This window comes from Eubalaena glacialis, chromosome 8 (genome assembly GCF_028564815.1).
Source record: "Eubalaena glacialis isolate mEubGla1 chromosome 8, mEubGla1.1.hap2.+ XY, whole genome shotgun sequence".
NCBI lineage: Eukaryota > Metazoa > Chordata > Mammalia > Artiodactyla > Balaenidae > Eubalaena > Eubalaena glacialis.
Window position 1 is genome coordinate 29,077,763 of NC_083723.1, and position 14,959 is coordinate 29,092,721.

Consider the following 14,959-nt stretch of genomic DNA (forward strand, 5'->3'; position numbering starts at 1 on the left):
ACCACTTCTTCTTGGTGCATTCCTCTGTTGATGGACATTTTTGTTGCTTCCATGTGTTGACTATGGTAAGTATTGCTGGCGTACAGGTTTGCCAGCCTGTGACTTTTTGATTCTCATTTTCTCAGGTGATAGGCTCAGCAGATGGTATGCTTGATTCACTGGTAGCTCAATGTTTACCTTTTCAAAGCACCTCCATTGTGTTTACAGTAATGGTTCTTACCACGTCCCCCTTAGAGCTCAGGGTACACATTTCTCCACAATCCCTTCAGCATGTATTGTTTGCAGCATTTTTGCTGATGGCCATTCTGACTGCTGTGAGCTGATAGGTATTTGTAATTTCCGTTTGCCTATCTTTAAAAATTCCTAAACTTTATCATTTTCCCACGCCTTTTTCTTTTCACTTAAAAGAAAAAACCGTGTGTACAATATACCTCTTGAAATTGTCTTCTTCGAAGGTTGCCCTCTTTTCAATTTTTTCGTCGATTTTTGACCCCAGAAATTTATTGGAGGGCAGGTGTCATTTACAGAACTGCAAGTTGGTGAATATTTAGTGACCTTTCGCAGTGGGTTTAAAGCTGCTGTTGTGGGAAACGGCCACAAGGAGTCAGCATTTCTCCATTCCCCAATCTGGGTACTAGGGCAGCAGAGCCTTTCTGGAAGTCGTTGTCCTAGGTTGTAAATGAGAATGGAATTTGCCAGGAGAAATCCCCATAAGTTTATGTCTCATTACTTCTTCTTGGCTTTTTACATTTTTTTAATCAGAGTAAAGATTAGAATATTGTTTTTCCTAGGTGTACACAATCTGGTTCATTTGTACATTATCTACGTCTATTAATGTACAGATCCTCTTCCCATGTAAAATATTACAGTGTTCCATAGGCCTCCCTTGCTATATGTTCGGTCTTTTTGATACATGTATATAATATGTATTTGTATACGTATAGTAACACTATTCTTCATTTATCAATTCCCCCCTCCTTTCCTTTTAGATGAGCATAGTTTGTTTTCTAAGCCCGTGAGTGTCTTTCTCTTTGGAAATATGTTCATTTGTGTCAGTTATTACATAATGCCATAAGTGATATTATAGGATATAGGTCTTTTGCTTTCCGTCCTACTTCATGTTTTGTGATTATCTCCAGGCTCATGTATGGTGCCTCAAAGAGCAGTGCTTCAATGATTTCCATGGCTAATATTCCATTGTGGACATGGACCACTTCTTCTTGGTGCATTCCTCTGTTGATGGACGTTTTCGTTGCTTCCAAGTGTTGCCTATGGTAACTATTGCTGGAGAGCAGGATTGCCAGCCTGTGACTTTTGGATTTTCATTTTCTCAGGTGATACACCCAGCAGTGGGTATGATTGATTGACTGGTATGGTAGCTCAATGTTACCTTTTCAAGGCACCTCAGTTGTGCTTTCATTAGTGGCTCTTACCACGTCCCCCTTAGAATCGAGGGTACTCATTTCTCCACAATCACGTCAGCATTTATTGTTTGCAGCATTTTTGTCGAGGGCCATTCTGACTGGTGTGAGCTGATAGGTTTTTGTAATTTGGGTTGACATGTCTCTAAAAATTCCTAAAATTCATCATTTTTCCACGCCTTTTTCTTTTGTGTTAAAAGAAAAAAGAAAAAAAAAGTGTGAGTACAATCTACCTCTTCAAATTGTCTTTTCGGAAGGTTGCACTCTTGAATTTTTTGGTCGATTTTCGACCTCAGTATTTTTTGGAGGGCAGGTGACATTTACAGAACTGAATTGGTGAATATTTAGTGACCTTTTGCAGTGGGTTTAAAGCTGCTGTTGTGGGAAACGGCCACAAGGAGGCAGCATTTCTCCATTCCCGAATCTGGGTACTAGGGCAGCAGAGCCGTTCTGGAAGTCGTTTACCTGGGTTGTAAATTTGAATGGAATGTGCCAGGAAAACCACCCATAAGTTTATGTCTCATTACTTCTAGTTCGTTGTTTTAATTTTTTACATTGGGGTAATGGTTCGAATGTTGTTTGTCCAAGGTGTACACACTCTGGTTCATTTACACATATATATCTATTTATGTAGAGATCCTCTTCCCATGTAAATTATTACAGAGTGTTCCATCAACCTCCGTTGCTATATGGTCGGTCTTTTTGATATATGTATATAATATGAATTTGTATACAGATGGTAACGCTAATCTTCATTTGTCCATTCCCCCCACCTTTCCTTTTAGGTAAGCATAGTTTTTTTTTATAAGTCTGTGATTGCCTTTCCCTGTGGAAATATGTTCATTTGTGTCAGTTATTAGATAACGCCTATAAGTGATTTCATAGGATATAGGACTTTTGCTTTCCGACTTCCCTCATGTTCTGTGATTATCTCCAAGATCATCTATGGTGCCTCCAAGAGCAGTGTTTCATGGTTTTCCATGGCTAGTATTCATTGTGTACATGGACCACTTCTTGTTGATCCCTTCATCCGTTGATGGACATTTTGGTTGCTTCACTGTCTTGTCTATTGTGAATAAGGCTGCAGTGCAGCTTTTGCAGCCCGGGTCTTCTTGATTCTGGTCTTCTCAGGTGAGAGGCCCATTGGTGCGCCTGCTGGATTGAATGGTACCTCAATTTCTCCTTTTAAACGCAGCTCCTTTCTGTTCTCATTATTGGCTGTTAACCACTTTACATCTCACCAGCAGCTAGAGGGTACAGAGTTCTCTAAAACCTCTTCAGCATTGATTGTTTGTAGGCTTTTTGCTGATGGTCAGTCGACTGGTGTGAGTTGAAAACTTTTTGTAGATTAGATTGCATGAGTCTAATACTTCCTGAGGTCGAGCTTTTATCCATTTTCCTTTTTCTAAAAAGAGAGTGAGTAAAACTTACCTCTTCATACTATCTTCTTGAAAATGTTGCCTGTTTTGAATTGTTTTATCCATTCCCTACCTCAGCACAATTTTGAGGGCAGGTGTCCTTTACAGCCCTGAGTCCTTGTGAATGTTAAGTGACCATTAGCTGTGGGTTAAAAGCTGCTCTTGCGGGAATGGGCCACAAGGCGGCAGCATTTCTCCTTTACCAAATCTGGTTACTAGGGCAACAGAGCCTTACTGGAAGTGGTGTTCTAGGTTGTAAATTAGAATGGAATGTGCCAGGAAAAAGCCCTTTAAGTTTATGTCTCATTACTTCTTGTTCGTAGTTTTAAGTTAATTTTTATTTTTTATCACAGCAAACTTGATTACAATGTTTTGTTTGTTCTAGGTGTGCAAGATGTGCTTCTTTCACACATATACATATATCTATTCTTCTTCAGATCCTTTTCCCATGTAGGTTATGACACAATGTTGAGTAGTCTTCCCTTGGTATTCCGTAGATCTTTGGTGATTATATATTTCACATGTGTTTGTATCTCTCCGTTAACCTCAATATGGTAGTGTATCCAATCCTCACACCTTTCCATTTGGCGAAGCATAAGTTTTTGTACTGAATCTGTGATTGCCTTTCTATGTGGAAGTATCTTCGTTTGTTTCAATTTTTAGGTAACACCTGTATGTGATATGATAGGATATGTGTCTTTCACTGACTCACTTACTACAAGTTGCGTGATTACTTCTAGACTCATCTGTGGTGCTGCAAATGGCATTGTTTCATTTTTTCGCTAGCTCATATTCCATGTGTACATGTAGCAGTTCTTCTTTGTCCACCCATCTGTCGGTGGACTTTTTGGTTACTTCCATATCTTGGCTATTGTAATACTATGCAATGCAGATTTGCCTGCCTGTGTCTTTCCAATTCTGTCTTCTTAGGTTATAGCTCCAGGAATGGGTCTGTTGGATCATATGGTAGCTCAATGTTTACCTTTTAAAGGCACCTCCATTCTGTTCTCTTTAGTGGCTCTTTCCAGGTTATGTCCCATGTAAAGTTGAGTGTATGCACTTCTCCACAGCACCTTCAGCATTTATTCTTTGTAGTTTTTTTGCTGATGGTTATTCTGACTGGTTTGAGCTGATACCTCTTTGTGGTTGAATTTGCATGTGTCTCATAATGCGTTGAAATTGAGCTTTAAGACATGTGCTTTTTATTTTTCCAGCTGTGATTAGAGCTTAGTTCTTCAAAGTGTTTACTTGAAGTATGTGTCACCTTTTGAAATATTTTGGCCATTACCTCCCTCAAGACATTTTGAGGGCAGGTTTCATTTACAGCCCTGCAGTACTAGTTCATATGAAGTGACCATTAACTCAAGCTTTAAACCTGCTTTTGCAGGTAACGGCCAGAGGGCGGCAGCCTTTCTACGTTCCCCACGCTGGTACTAGGGAAACAGACCTACCAGCCAGTGGTGTTCTTCGGTTATAAATTAGAGTGGAATGTGCCCGGAGAAACCCACAGTTGCTGATGTCTCCTTACATTTGTTTGTTTTTTAAATTTAATTTACATTTTTTACTGGAGTACTATTCCGTTGTATACATGGACCACTTCTTCTTGGTGCATTCCTCTGTTGATGGACATTTTTGTTGCTTCCATGTGTTGACTATGGTAAGTATTGCTGGCGTACAGGTTTGCCAGCCTGTGACTTTTTGATTCTCATTTTCTCAGGTGATAGGCTCAGCAGATGGTATGCTTGATTCACTGGTAGCTCAATGTTTACCTTTTCAAAGCACCTCCATTGTGTTTACAGTAATGGTTCTTACCACGTCCCCCTTAGAGCTCAGGGTACACATTTCTCCACAATCCCTTCAGCATGTATTGTTTGCAGCATTTTTGCTGATGGCCATTCTGACTGCTGTGAGCTGATAGGTATTTGTAATTTCCGTTTGCCTATCTTTAAAAATTCCTAAACTTTATCATTTTCCCACGCCTTTTTCTTTTCACTTAAAAGAAAAAACCGTGTGTACAATATACCTCTTGAAATTGTCTTCTTCGAAGGTTGCCCTCTTTTCAATTTTTTCGTCGATTTTTGACCCCAGAAATTTATTGGAGGGCAGGTGTCATTTACAGAACTGCAAGTTGGTGAATATTTAGTGACCTTTCGCAGTGGGTTTAAAGCTGCTGTTGTGGGAAACGGCCACAAGGAGTCAGCATTTCTCCATTCCCCAATCTGGGTACTAGGGCAGCAGAGCCTTTCTGGAAGTCGTTGTCCTAGGTTGTAAATGAGAATGGAATTTGCCAGGAGAAATCCCCATAAGTTTATGTCTCATTACTTCTTCTTGGCTTTTTACATTTTTTTAATCAGAGTAAAGATTAGAATATTGTTTTTCCTAGGTGTACACAATCTGGTTCATTTGTACATTATCTACGTCTATTAATGTACAGATCCTCTTCCCATGTAAAATATTACAGTGTTCCATAGGCCTCCCTTGCTATATGTTCGGTCTTTTTGATACATGTATATAATATGTATTTGTATACGTATAGTAACACTATTCTTCATTTATCAATTCCCCCCTCCTTTCCTTTTAGATGAGCATAGTTTGTTTTCTAAGCCCGTGAGTGTCTTTCTCTTTGGAAATATGTTCATTTGTGTCAGTTATTACATAATGCCATAAGTGATATTATAGGATATAGGTCTTTTGCTTTCCGTCCTACTTCATGTTTTGTGATTATCTCCAGGCTCATGTATGGTGCCTCAAAGAGCAGTGCTTCAATGATTTCCATGGCTAATATTCCATTGTGGACATGGACCACTTCTTCTTGGTGCATTCCTCTGTTGATGGACGTTTTCGTTGCTTCCAAGTGTTGCCTATGGTAACTATTGCTGGAGAGCAGGATTGCCAGCCTGTGACTTTTGGATTTTCATTTTCTCAGGTGATACACCCAGCAGTGGGTATGATTGATTGACTGGTATGGTAGCTCAATGTTACCTTTTCAAGGCACCTCAGTTGTGCTTTCATTAGTGGCTCTTACCACGTCCCCCTTAGAATCGAGGGTACTCATTTCTCCACAATCACGTCAGCATTTATTGTTTGCAGCATTTTTGTCGAGGGCCATTCTGACTGGTGTGAGCTGATAGGTTTTTGTAATTTGGGTTGACATGTCTCTAAAAATTCCTAAAATTCATCATTTTTCCACGCCTTTTTCTTTTGTGTTAAAAGAAAAAAGAAAAAAAAAGTGTGAGTACAATCTACCTCTTCAAATTGTCTTTTCGGAAGGTTGCACTCTTGAATTTTTTGGTCGATTTTCGACCTCAGTATTTTTTGGAGGGCAGGTGACATTTACAGAACTGAATTGGTGAATATTTAGTGACCTTTTGCAGTGGGTTTAAAGCTGCTGTTGTGGGAAACGGCCACAAGGAGGCAGCATTTCTCCATTCCCGAATCTGGGTACTAGGGCAGCAGAGCCGTTCTGGAAGTCGTTTACCTGGGTTGTAAATTTGAATGGAATGTGCCAGGAAAACCACCCATAAGTTTATGTCTCATTACTTCTAGTTCGTTGTTTTAATTTTTTACATTGGGGTAATGGTTCGAATGTTGTTTGTCCAAGGTGTACACACTCTGGTTCATTTACACATATATATCTATTTATGTAGAGATCCTCTTCCCATGTAAATTATTACAGAGTGTTCCATCAACCTCCGTTGCTATATGGTCGGTCTTTTTGATATATGTATATAATATGAATTTGTATACAGATGGTAACGCTAATCTTCATTTGTCCATTCCCCCCACCTTTCCTTTTAGGTAAGCATAGTTTTTTTTTATAAGTCTGTGATTGCCTTTCCCTGTGGAAATATGTTCATTTGTGTCAGTTATTAGATAACGCCTATAAGTGATTTCATAGGATATAGGACTTTTGCTTTCCGACTTCCCTCATGTTCTGTGATTATCTCCAAGATCATCTATGGTGCCTCAAAGAGCAGTGTTTCATGGTTTTCCATGGCTAGTATTCATTGTGTACATGGACCACTTCTTGTTGATCCCTTCATCCGTTGATGGACATTTTGGTTGCTTCACTGTCTTGTCTATTGTGAATAAGGCTGCAGTGCAGCTTTTGCAGCCCGGGTCTTCTTGATTCTGGTCTTCTCAGGTGAGAGGCCCATTGGTGCGCCTGCTGGATTGAATGGTACCTCAATTTCTCCTTTTAAACGCAGCTCCTTTCTGTTCTCATTATTGGCTGTTAACCACTTTACATCTCACCAGCAGCTAGAGGGTACAGAGTTCTCTAAAACCTCTTCAGCATTGATTGTTTGTAGGCTTTTTGCTGATGGTCAGTCGACTGGTGTGAGTTGAAAACTTTTTGTAGATTAGATTGCATGAGTCTAATACTTCCTGAGGTTGAGCTTTTATCCATTTTCCTTTTTCTAAAAAGAGAGTGAGTAAAACTTACCTCTTCATACTATCTTCTTGAAAATGTTGCCTGTTTTGAATTGTTTTATCCATTCCCTACCTCAGCACAATTTTGAGGGCAGGTGTCCTTTACAGCCCTGAGTCCTTGTGAATGTTAAGTGACCATTAGCTGTGGGTTAAAAGCTGCTCTTGCGGGAATGGGCCACAAGGCGGCAGCATTTCTCCTTTACCAAATCTGGTTACTAGGGCAACAGAGCCTTACTGGAAGTGGTGTTCTAGGTTGTAAATTAGAATGGAATGTGCCAGGAAAAAGCCCTTTAAGTTTATGTCTCATTACTTCTTGTTCGTAGTTTTAACTTAATTTTTATTTTTTATCACAGCAAACTTGATTACAATGTTTTGTTTGTTCTAGGTGTGCAAGATGTGCTTCTTTCACACATATACATATATCTATTCTTCTTCAGATCCTTTTCCCATGTAGGTTATGACACAATGTTGAGTAGTCTTCCCTTGGTATTCCGTAGATCTTTGGTGATTATATATTTCACATGTGTTGGTATCTCTCCGTTAACCTCAATATGGTAGTGTATCCAATCCTCACACCTTTCCATTTGGCGAAGCATAAGTTTTTGTACTGAATCTGTGATTGCCTTTCTCTGTGGAAATATCTTCGTTTGTTTCAATTTTTAGGTAACACCTGTATGTGATATGATAGGATATGTGTCTTTCGCTGTCTCACTTACTACAAGTTGCGTGATTACTTCTAGACTCATCTGTGGTGCTGCAAATGGCATTGTTTCATTTTTTCGCTAGCTCATATTCCATGTGTACATGTAGCAGTTCTTCTTTGTCCACCCATCTGTCGGTGGACTTTTTGGTTACTTCCATATCTTGGCTATTGTAATACTATGCAATGCAGATTTGCCTGCCTGTGTCTTTCCAATTCTGTCTTCTTAGGTTATAGTTCCAGGAATGGGTCTGTTGGATCATATGGTAGCTCAATGTTTACCTTTTAAAGGCACCTCCATTCTGTTCTCTTTAGTGGCTCTTTCCAGGTTACGTCCCACGTAAAGTTGAGGGTATGCACTTCTCCACAGCACCTTCAGCATTTATTCTTTGTAGTTTTTTTGCTGATGGTTATTCTGACTGGTTTGAGCTGATACCTCTTTGTGGTTGAATTTGCATATGTCTCATAATGCGTTCAAATTGAGCTTTAAGACATGTGCTTTTTATTTTTCCAGCTGTGATTAGAGCTTAGTTCTTCAAAGTGTTTACTTGAAGTATGTGTCACCTTTTGAAATATTTTGGCCATTACCTCCCTCAAGACATTTTGAGGGCAGGTTTCATTTACAGCCCTGCAGTACTAGTTCATATGAAGTGACCATTAACTCAAGCTTTAAACCTGCTTTTGCAGGTAACGGCCAGAGGGCGGCAGCCTTTCTACGTTCCCCACGCTGGTACTAGGGAAACAGACCTACCAGCCAGTGGTGTTCTTCGGTTATAAATTAGAGTGGAATGTGCCCGGAGAAACCCACAGTTGCTGATGTCTCCTTACATTTGTTTGTTTTTTAAATTTAATTTATATTTTTTACTGGAGTACTATTCCGTTGTATACATGGACCACTTCTTCTTGGTGCATTCCTCTGTTGATGGACATTTTTGTTGCTTCCATGTGTTGACTATGGTAAGTATTGCTGGCGTACAGGTTTGCCAGCCTGTGACTTTTTGATTCTCATTTTCTCAGGTGATAGGCTCAGCAGATGGTATGCTTGATTCACTGGTAGCTCAATGTTTACCTTTTCAAAGCACCTCCATTGTGTTTACAGGAATGGTTCTTACCACGTCCCCCTTAGAGCTCAGGGTACACATTTCTCCACAATCCCTTCAGCATGTATTGTTTGCAGCATTTTTGCTGATGGCCATTCTGACTGCTGTGAGCTGATAGGTATTTGTAATTTCCGTTTGCCTATCTTTAAAAATTCCTAAACTTTATCATTTTCCCACGCCTTTTTCTTTTCACTTAAAAGAAAAAACCGTGTGTACAATATACCTCTTGAAATTGTCTTCTTCGAAGGTTGCCCTCTTTTCAATTTTTTCGTCGATTTTTGACCCCAGAAATTTATTGGAGGGCAGGTGTCATTTACAGAACTGCAAGTTGGTGAATATTTAGTGACCTTTCGCAGTGGGTTTAAAGCTGCTGTTGTGGGAAACGGCCACAAGGAGGCAGCATTTCTCCATTCCCCAATCTGGGTACTAGGGCAGCAGAGCCTTTCTGGAAGTCGTTGTCCTAGGTTGTAAATGAGAATGGAATTTGCCAGGAGAAATCCCCATAAGTTTATGTCTCATTACTTCTTCTTGGCTTTTTACATTTTTTTAATCAGAGTAAAGATTAGAATATTGTTTTTCCTAGGTGTACACAATCTGGTTCATTTGTACATTATCTACGTCTATTAATGTACAGATCCTCTTCCCATGTAAAATATTACAGTGTTCCATAGGCCTCCCTTGCTATATGTTCGGTCTTTTTGATACATGTATATAATATGTATTTGTATACGTATAGTAACACTATTCTTCATTTATCAATTCCCCCCTCCTTTCCTTTTAGATGAGCATAGTTTGTTTTCTAAGCCCGTGAGTGTCTTTCTCTTTGGAAATATGTTCATTTGTGTCAGTTAGTACATAATGCCATAAGTGATATTATAGGATATAGGTCTTTTGCTTTCCGTCCTACTTCATGTTTTGTGATTATCTCCAGGCTCATGTATGGTGCCTCAAAGAGCAGTGCTTCAATGATTTCCATGGCTAATATTCCATTGTGGACATGGACCACTTCTTCTTGGTGCATTCCTCTGTTGATGGACGTTTTCGTTGCTTCCAAGTGTTGCCTATGGTAACTATTGCTGGAGAGCAGGATTGCCAGCCTGTGACTTTTGGATTTTCATTTTCTCAGGTGATACACCCAGCAGTGGGTATGATTGATTGACTGGTATGGTAGCTCAATGTTACCTTTTCAAGGCACCTCAGTTGTGCTTTCATTAGTGGCTCTTACCACGTCCCCCTTAGAATCGAGGGTACTCATTTCTCCACAATCACGTCAGCATTTATTGTTTGCAGCATTTTTGTTGAGGGCCATTCTGACTGGTGTGAGCTGATAGGTTTTTGTAATTTGGGTTGACATGTCTCTAAAAATTCCTAAAATTCATCATTTTTCCACGCCTTTTTCTTTTGTGTTAAAAGAAAAAAGAAAAAAAAAGTGTGAGTACAATCTACCTCTTCAAATTGTCTTTTTGGAAGGTTGCACTCTTGAATTTTTTGGTCGATTTTCGACCTCAGTATTTTTTGGAGGGCAGGTGACATTTACAGAACTGAACTGGTGAATATTTAGTGACCTTTTGCAGTGGGTTTAAAGCTGCTGTTGTGGGAAACGGCCACAAGGAGGCAGCATTTCTCCATTCCCGAATCTGGGTACTAGGGCAGCAGAGCCGTTCTGGAAGTCGTTTACCTGGGTTGTAAATTTGAATGGAATGTGCCAGGAAAACCACCCATAAGTTTATGTCTCATTACTTCTAGTTCGTTGTTTTAATTTTTTACATTGGGGTAATGGTTCGAATGTTGTTTGTCCAAGGTGTACACACTCTGGTTCATTTACACATTATATATATCTATTTATGTAGAGATCCTCTTCCCATGTAAATTATTACAGAGTGTTCCATCAACCTCCCTTGCTATATGGTCGGTCTTTTTGATATATGTATATAATATGAATTTGTATACAGATGGTAACGCTAATCTTCATTTATCCATTCCCCCCACCTTTCCTTTTAGGTAAGCATAGTTTTTTTTTATAAGTCTGTGATTGCCTTTCCCTGTGGAAATATGTTCATTTGTGTCAGTTATTAGATAACGCCTATAAGTGATTTCATAGGATATAGGACTTTTGCTTTCCGACTTCCCTCATGTTCTGTGATTATCTCCAAGATCATCTATGGTGCCTCCAAGAGCAGTGTTTCATGGTTTTCCATGGCTAGTATTCATTGTGTACATGGACCACTTCTTGTTGATCCCTTCATCCGTTGATGGACATTTTGGTTGCTTCACTGTCTTGTCTATTGTGAATAAGGCTGCAGTGCAGCTTTTGCAGCCCGGGTCTTCTTGATTCTGGTCTTCTCAGGTGAGAGGCCCATTGGTGCGCCTGCTGGATTGAATGGTACCTCAATTTCTCCTTTTAAACGCAGCTCCTTTCTGTTCTCATTATTGGCTGTTAGCCACTTTACATCTCACCAGCAGCTAGAGGGTACAGAGTTCTCTAAAACCTCTTCAGCATTGATTGTTTGTAGGCTTTTTGCTGATGGTCAGTCGACTGGTGTGAGTTGAAAACTTTTTGTAGATTAGATTGCATGAGTCTAATACTTCCTGAGGTCGAGCTTTTATCCATTTTCCTTTTTCTAAAAAGAGAGTGAGTAAAACTTACCTCTTCATACTATCTTCTTGAAAATGTTGCCTGTTTTGAATTGTTTTATCCATTCCCTACCTCAGCACAATTTTGAGGGCAGGTGTCCTTTACAGCCCTGAGTCCTTGTGAATGTTAAGTGACCATTAGCTGTGGGTTAAAAGCTGCTCTTGCGGGAATGGGCCACAAGGCGGCAGCATTTCTCCTTTACCAAATCTGGTTACTAGGGCAACAGAGCCTTACTGGAAGTGGTGTTCTAGGTTGTAAATTAGAATGGAATGTGCCAGGAAAAAGCCCTTTAAGTTTATGTCTCATTACTTCTTGTTCGTAGTTTTAAGTTAATTTTTATTTTTTATCACAGCAAACTTGATTACAATGTTTTGTTTGTTCTAGGTGTGCAAGATGTGCTTCTTTCACACATATACATATATCTATTCTTCTTCAGATCCTTTTCCCATGTAGGTTATGACACAATGTTGAGTAGTCTTCCCTTGGTATTCCGTAGATCTTTGGTGATTATATATTTCACATGTGTTTGTATCTCTCCGTTAACCTCAATATGGTAGTGTATCCAATCCTCACACCTTTCCATTTGGCGAAGCATAAGTTTTTGTACTGAATCTGTGATTGCCTTTCTATGTGGAAGTATCTTCGTTTGTTTCAATTTTTAGGTAACACCTGTATGTGATATGATAGGATATGTGTCTTTCACTGACTCACTTACTACAAGTTGCGTGATTACTTCTAGACTCATCTGTGGTGCTGCAAATGGCATTGTTTCATTTTTTCGCTAGCTCATATTCCATGTGTACATGTAGCAGTTCTTCTTTGTCCACCCATCTGTCGGTGGACTTTTTGGTTACTTCCATATCTTGGCTATTGTAATACTATGCAATGCAGATTTGCCTGCCTGTGTCTTTCCAATTCTGTCTTCTTAGGTTATAGCTCCAGGAATGGGTCTGTTGGATCATATGGTAGCTCAATGTTTACCTTTTAAAGGCACCTCCATTCTGTTCTCTTTAGTGGCTCTTTCCAGGTTACGTCCCATGTAAAGTTGAGGGTATGCACTTCTCCACAGCACCTTCAGCATTTATTCTTTGTAGTTTTTTGCTGATGGTTATTCTGACTGGTTTGAGCTGATACCTCTTTGTGGTTGAATTTGCATGTGTCTCATAATGCGTTGAAATTGAGCTTTAAGACATGTGCTTTTTATTTTTCCAGCTGTGATTAGAGCTTAGTTCTTCAAAGTGTTTACTTGAAGTATGTGTCACCTTTTGAAATATTTTGGCCATTACCTCCCTCAAGACATTTTGAGGGCAGGTTTCATTTACAGCCCTGCAGTACTAGTTCATATGAAGTGACCATTAACTCAAGCTTTAAACCTGCTTTTGCAGGTAACGGCCAGAGGGCGGCAGCCTTTCTACGTTCCCCACGCTGGTACTAGGGAAACAGACCTACCAGCCAGTGGTGTTCTTCGGTTATAAATTAGAGTGGAATGTGCCCGGAGAAACCCACAGTTGCTGATGTCTCCTTACATTTGTTTGTTTTTTAAATTTAATTTACATTTTTTACTGGAGTACTATTCCGTTGTATACATGGACCACTTCTTCTTGGTGCATTCCTCTGTTGATGGACATTTTTGTTGCTTCCATGTGTTGACTATGGTAAGTATTGCTGGCGTACAGGTTTGCCAGCCTGTGACTTTTTGATTCTCATTTTCTCAGGTGATAGGCTCAGCAGATGGTATGCTTGATTCACTGGTAGCTCAATGTTTACCTTTTCAAAGCACCTCCATTGTGTTTACAGGAATGGTTCTTACCACGTCCCCCTTAGAGCTCAGGGTACACATTTCTCCACAATCCCTTCAGCATGTATTGTTTGCAGCATTTTTGCTGATGGCCATTCTGACTGCTGTGAGCTGATAGGTATTTGTAATTTCCGTTTGCCTATCTTTAAAAATTCCTAAACTTTATCATTTTCCCACGCCTTTTTCTTTTCACTTAAAAGAAAAAACCGTGTGTACAATATACCTCTTGAAATTGTCTTCTTCGAAGGTTGCCCTCTTTTCAATTTTTTCGTCGATTTTTGACCCCAGAAATTTATTGGAGGGCAGGTGTCATTTACAGAACTGCAAGTTGGTGAATATTTAGTGACCTTTCGCAGTGGGTTTAAAGCTGCTGTTGTGGGAAACGGCCACAAGGAGGCAGCATTTCTCCATTCCCCAATCTGGGTACTAGGGCAGCAGAGCCTTTCTGGAAGTCGTTGTCCTAGGTTGTAAATGAGAATGGAATTTGCCAGGAGAAATCCCCATAAGTTTATGTCTCATTACTTCTTCTTGGCTTTTTACATTTTTTTAATCAGAGTAAAGATTAGAATATTGTTTTTCCTAGGTGTACACAATCTGGTTCATTTGTACATTATCTACGTCTATTAATGTACAGATCCTCTTCCCATGTAAAATATTACAGTGTTCCATAGGCCTCCCTTGCTATATGTTCGGTCTTTTTGATACATGTATATAATATGTATTTGTATACGTATAGTAACACTATTCTTCATTTATCAATTCCCCCCTCCTTTCCTTTTAGATGAGCATAGTTTGTTTTCTAAGCCCGTGAGTGTCTTTCTCTTTGGAAATATGTTCATTTGTGTCAGTTAGTACATAATGCCATAAGTGATATTATAGGATATAGGTCTTTTGCTTTCCGTCCTACTTCATGTTTTGTGATTATCTCCAGGCTCATGTATGGTGCCTCAAAGAGCAGTGCTTCAATGATTTCCATGGCTAATATTCCATTGTGGACATGGACCACTTCTTCTTGGTGCATTCCTCTGTTGATGGACGTTTTCGTTGCTTCCAAGTGTTGCCTATGGTAACTATTGCTGGAGAGCAGGATTGCCAGCCTGTGACTTTTGGATTTTCATTTTCTCAGGTGATACACCCAGCAGTGGGTATGATTGATTGACTGGTATGGTAGCTCAATGTTACCTTTTCAAGGCACCTCAGTTGTGCTTTCATTAGTGGCTCTTACCACGTCCCCCTTAGAATCGAGGGTACTCATTTCTCCACAATCACGTCAGCATTTATTGTTTGCAGCATTTTTGTCGAGGGCCATTCTGACTGGTGTGAGCTGATAGGTTTTTGTAATTTGGGTTGACATGTCTCTAAAAATTCCTAAAATTCATCATTTTTCCACGCCTTTTTCTTTTGTGTTAAAAGAAAAAAGAAAAAAAAAGTGTGAGTACAATCTACCTCTTCAAAT